This window comes from Lucilia cuprina, chromosome 5, assembly GCF_022045245.1.
Source record: "Lucilia cuprina isolate Lc7/37 chromosome 5, ASM2204524v1, whole genome shotgun sequence".
NCBI classification, from domain to species: Eukaryota; Metazoa; Arthropoda; class Insecta; order Diptera; family Calliphoridae; genus Lucilia; species Lucilia cuprina.
The window spans coordinates 54,229,027-54,234,936 of NC_060953.1; the positions used below are offsets into that span (position 1 = coordinate 54,229,027).

The window sequence follows — 5,910 nt, forward strand, 5'->3', positions numbered from 1 at the left end:
TAGTCTAGTCTATAGTCTAGTCTATAGTCTAGTCTATAGTCTAGTCTATAGTCTAGTCTATAGTCTAGTCTATAGTCTAGTCTATAGTCTTGTCTATAGTCTAGTCAAGTTTAGACTTTAGTCTCGACTATTTACTGCAGTTTAGTGTAAAGCCTATTAACTATAGTCTAAAGTCTGAGTTATAGTCTGTACGATAATCTAGCCTATAATCTGGTCTATAGACCAAGAGGGTATAGACTATTAAAACATAATACCTGTGACTCTTATCTATTACACCTTCATATTTAAATCATTACAATTTTATAAGATTTTCAAATAAATTTGTTATAAAAAACATAACAATTTAACTATCACTTAAACATGTCCACTCATTGTCAGCATGGGACTGCTGGAAATGCTTATCATGCCTGTGCCAATGCTGCGCTTGCGCCTACTTGCATACTGTGTCGAAAGGCACATTCTTTGATTTTAATCGATATTTAAGTATTTTATGTATTTTAATAAAATTAAACATGACATTCCAACAGACAAAAAGATAGATAACAATACAATAAACATAAAATCTTTGATAAATTATTTAAAAGATCGTTGAAGTGGCGGCAATGTCTTTGTATATAATGTCAAATTAAATAATATGGTAAAAAAGTGGGTTTCTTAGACAAGAAAAATTTGGGTTACATGAAAATCTATATTTTGTTTTTTTTTTATATAAATACAGCTTGAAAATTTTCGAAAAGATTTCTGGGTTTTTATATTATTTTTGAAATTCAATTAAGTTTTAATATTAAAGATCACATAGACAAAGACACAATCTGCAAGATAGCGAAGTCATTACACAGTATAGCATAGGCATTTTTAGACATAATTTGGAGCGAATCACATTTTTTTAACAATATTTATAACCATACCTTTTGTCAGTAAATCATTTTTTCAATAGAGCACACATAAGATCATTAGACTTACCTGTAAAGAAAAGAACAAAAATTTATTAAAATTTTAATAAAACTTAAAAATTCATATTATCAAAAATTTGTTCAATTTAGAGATAAAACACTTTTTTGTTTGGGATATTTGTAACGTATATATTTATTTATTTATTAATTTATATCTTGATTATTAATAAACCTTCTAATTAATATTATTCATACGCCCCTATAACCCAATTTACCTAAACTGTATCTGCATCGATTTCCAATTAATAATGTTTTAATAGTTTTAAACATTAATAAAAGCACAAAAACTAATAATTTGTTAGAATAAAGTTTAAAAGTTTATTTATTTTCAAATCGTTTAAAGTTTGTTAAACACAACAAAAAATTTATGACCCTTAACTAAGAAAATCTATTTATGACCGTACAATGTATGAATATATTTATTAGTTCACACTTGACTGCATTGACTGCATTGTTAACAATTCTAATAAAATTATTTGAAAATCACTGAGGTGATAAAGACAAATGTTTTTAATCTGTTAAAAGTTAGCTAAAGGATTTTAAAACAAATATGGTTAAAGTCTTGGCAACTGTCAGGATTTTAGTCAATACTATATATAGTCAGTCTATATGTCATGTCAATAGTCAGGAATATAGATAAAACTGTAGCCTGTTCCATAGAAAAAACTATAGTCCGGAATATACACAAGACTATAGTCAGGATTTTAGACAAGACTATAGTCAGGAATATAGACAAGACTTAAGTCAAGACTACAAGACAAGACTATAGTCAGACTATAGACAAGACTATAATCAGGAATATAGACAAGACTATAGTCAAGACTATAGACAAAACTATACTCTGGACTATAGTAAGAACTATAGACAAGACTATAGTCAGGACTAAAAACAAGACTATAGTCAGGACTAAAGACAAGACTTAAGTCAAGACTACAAGACATGTCTATAGACAAGACTATAGACAAGACTATAGTCAGGACTATAGACAAGACTTAAGACTACAAGACAAGGCCATAATCAGGAATATAGACAATTCTGTAATCAAGACTATAGGCAGGACTTTAGGCAAAACTATAGTCAGGACTGTAGGAAAGACTATAGTCAGGCCTATAGACAAGACCATAGTCAGGACTTTAGACAAGACTATAGTCAGGGCTATAGACAAGACTATAGACAGGACTATAGACAAGACTATAGTCAGGACTATAGACAAGACTATAGACAAGACTATAGACAAGACTATAGACAAGACTATAGACAAGACTATAGACAAGACTATAGACAAGACTATAGACAAGACTATAGTCAGGACTATAGACAAGACTATAGACAAGACTATAGTCAGGACTATAGACAAGACTACAGGCCGGACTAAAGAAACGACAATAGTCAGGGCTATATTCACGACTATAGACCTGATCATAGTGTGGACTATAAACAAGATTTTATTTAAAATTATAGACAAGGCAAAATTCAGGGCCGTAATCAAGTGATGACTTTTGACAAAACAATAGTCAGATCTATAGACAAAACCACAGTCAGAACTATAGACAAGGTTACAGTCAAATCTATAATTTTACTTTAGGTTATACTTAAAATTTTAGTTCTACTTATTATATCCCACCAGACTTTCTATAGATCTTTTCCACAACACTTTAGCACAACTATTTAAAACTAGTTTTTCCTTCAACTAAAAGCCCGCGGATATTATTAGCATTAAATAAACACTAAAAAACCATAAAATCTAAATGTAATTTTTCTAGAAAAAGCAAAAAAAAAAAAAAAAATACAAACTTATTTCATTCATTATGGCTGAATAAAAAAAAAGCAAAAAAATACGATTAATAGAAAGAAAGAAAGAAAAAACTCTATTGTTTATAATGCTGTGGTGTAAAAGTAATTAACTTTCTTTTAAAATAAATAAAATCAACCTTTTGTCTATTCGAACACAAGGCAAAGCTGAGGAAAATCTTTGCAAAAAAACAAAAAAAAAACCATTGAATACAAAGAAGAAAAAAAATAAATTATTTGATGGAGTTTGTAATTTTTTGCCATGACCATTTTTACAGCCTTGATTAAACAAATACTGCTGGTAGGAGATGAAGGTGATGCTGGTGGTTGGATATTAGACGATGTTTGTGGCCAGATTCAGAGCCAAAGCAAATAAATAAATGTGAACCAAATGAATGAATGAATGTTTGGAAGTGCGTTCGTTGTTATAAAAAGAAAATACTCTTTGGCAAAAAAAAAAAAAATAAATAAAGTAAAACAAAATATATGGCATAAAAAATTGTATCTTGTGGTTTAATTTTCTTTCTAATATGTTAGTTTAACCAGAGTTTTGTTTGCTGTTGTTTGTTGCTGTTGATTTTTTACATGTTTTGTGGCGCGCTTTATTGTTGCTTTGTGTTGTCGTATTTTTATTAGATTTTTTGCTTCAAATTGTGGCAACAACATAAACAATCATGATGTGATGGCTTAATTGTATTATTAGCAGATTTTAAAAGATTTCAACATTAAGATTATGTTAAGCTTACGAATGCAAGGCATTTTAAAGCTGATGCAAACCAGAACTATTTATAAAAGATTTTCATTTTGAAAAAAAAAAAATAAAATAAAACTTACAAATTAATTTATTAATTTTGTATTCAAAATTAAATTCATCGATTAGAATCTATCTATCTATCTATCTATCTATCTATCTATCTATCTATCTATCTATCTATCTATCTATCTATCTATCTATCTATCTATCTATCTATCTATCTATCTATCTATCTATCTATCTATCTATCTATCTATCTATCTATCTATCTATCTATCTATCTATCTATCTATCTATCTATCTATCTATCTATCTATCTATCTATCAATATATTTAACTTGTTATGTTATCTTGTTATAGATAATGTAGATAATTTCCAACAGATGATTAATATTATCGGTAGATAGAAAACATTATAGTTATTGATAAGATTTTCTTAAAAATTTTTTTTTTTTTAATTATTTCCATTTCCACCCCACTGTGCATTTAGCCTAAAGCGTAGAAATGTTTGAAATTGTAAACGTGACCATTGCTATTATTATTTAATTTTCCTTTAATAACAATTTTCTAACTATTGTCTAATTTTTATGTAAATTAAAGTCAACATTAATTTTCTTGTTTGTTGTTCACTTTTTATTGTTGTTTGTTTAAATGTTTAACAATTATTTGTGTATTTGTTTGTCTGTTGGTTGGTTGTTTTTTGGTTCGTTGATTGTTAGTTGGTGTTGTAATAATTACCATATTACATTTAATTAGAAAATCACACACATTTAAACAACAAAAACAACAACTTACACTTTCAATTGTTAGTTACAATATTAACAGCACACAACAAGATGACAACAACCACAAAAAAAACTAAGAAAATCCAGGGGAATAAACTAAATTGTAAAAAATAAAATTGATGTTTTTCAGTTTGTTAAGGGGCTTTTAATCACCTCCGTGGTTGCATGATTGTTGTATGTTGTACCTTTAAGCATTTTAGCAATAAGAAAAAAAAAAACTATTCAGAAAAAAACGTGCATACTTAACGAGAAGATGCAACCGAAGAGTTGTTTCTTTTTTGTGATATCAAAACTACAAAAAAAACTCTAGTTAACAGCCTGAATTGAACTTTCACTATTTAACATTGTAGTGTTTTTGTTTCTCTTTTGTATTTGTGTTGTTTTTTCACGCATACTAACACTTACACTTTTCACCACTCACACATACATACATTTTAACAAACATCTAATGGATATTTTTATTTTGAATTTTAAATGACAATTGTTGTTTGCTCTTGACGCTTGTTGTGGGTTTTTTTTTTGGTGTTTGAATATAATTTCACATTTTTATTTGTTTTTTCATAAAAAAACATTTTGAATGATTTTTGAAGTGCTTTTCGTTTTTGATTTGATTTGTTGAATTAATGTAACAAGGTTCAGGATTTGTGATATATGTAAAACGGTTTTTGTGATCATTTGCAAATTATTGATAAATATTTATAGAAATTACAAGATTCGATATTTTAAAATTTTAATTACTGGAAAAATGTTTATAAAAAATTTAGATAGTCCCATATAAATAAATATTTATAGAAATTACAAGATTCGATATTTTAAAATTTTAATTACTGGAAAAATGTTTATAAAAAATTTAGATAGTCCCATATAAATAAAAATTTATATGGGTCATTTAAGTGACTTAAATTTAAAAATTGGTGTCATCAGATTTTGCACAAAGGTTAATACTATTAGATAGAAGGCCAGACACAATATTTCAGTGCTCTCCAGTCCAGAACTGTCGGACTTTGGAACTCCTTTAAACAATTTTTGCTAGGACCAGTAGGTGAAAAGTTACACACATTTGAATAAAGCCTAACCATACAATTTATCCAATAGTACTAATTTGGGTACAATTTTTGGTAAAAAATATCAAATTGATAAATTTTTTCGGAAATTTTTATAGAAAAATCAAATTTTTAATAATTTTTCTGCAAAAAATACAGTCTATATTGTATAGACTACACTATAAACTATACTAGACTTTAGACTAGACTATAGACTACACTATAAACTAGACTAGACTAGACTAAAGACTAAGCTATAGACTAGACTAAAGACTAGACTATAGACCAGCCTATAGACTAGACTAAGGCCAGACTATAGACTTGTCTATATCTACACTATAGACTATACTATATATAGACTATAGACTATACTATGACTACTAGACTATACCATATACTATAGACTAGACTATGAACTAGACTTTAGACTATACTGTAGACTAGACTATAGAGAACAGTAAACACTACACTATACCTTAGACTATGCTATAGACTAGACTATAGACTAGACTATAGACTAGACTATAGACTAGACTATAGACTAGACTATAGACTAGACTATAGACTAGACTATAGACTAGACT

The 5,910-nt window shown here is 27.9% G+C and overlaps 2 protein-coding genes across 3 annotated transcripts in view; both read right to left on the reverse strand.

The window, feature by feature from the left end:
• Positions 1-5,910, reverse strand: part of LOC111689609 (elongation factor-like GTPase 1) — a 191,983-nt gene that overhangs the window by 67,153 nt on the left and 118,920 nt on the right. The gene's annotated exons all lie outside the window — the stretch shown is intronic.
• LOC124419972 (protein giant-lens-like) overlaps positions 1-5,910 on the reverse strand; it is a 27,220-nt gene that overhangs the window by 2,052 nt on the left and 19,258 nt on the right. The window lies entirely within an intron of this gene.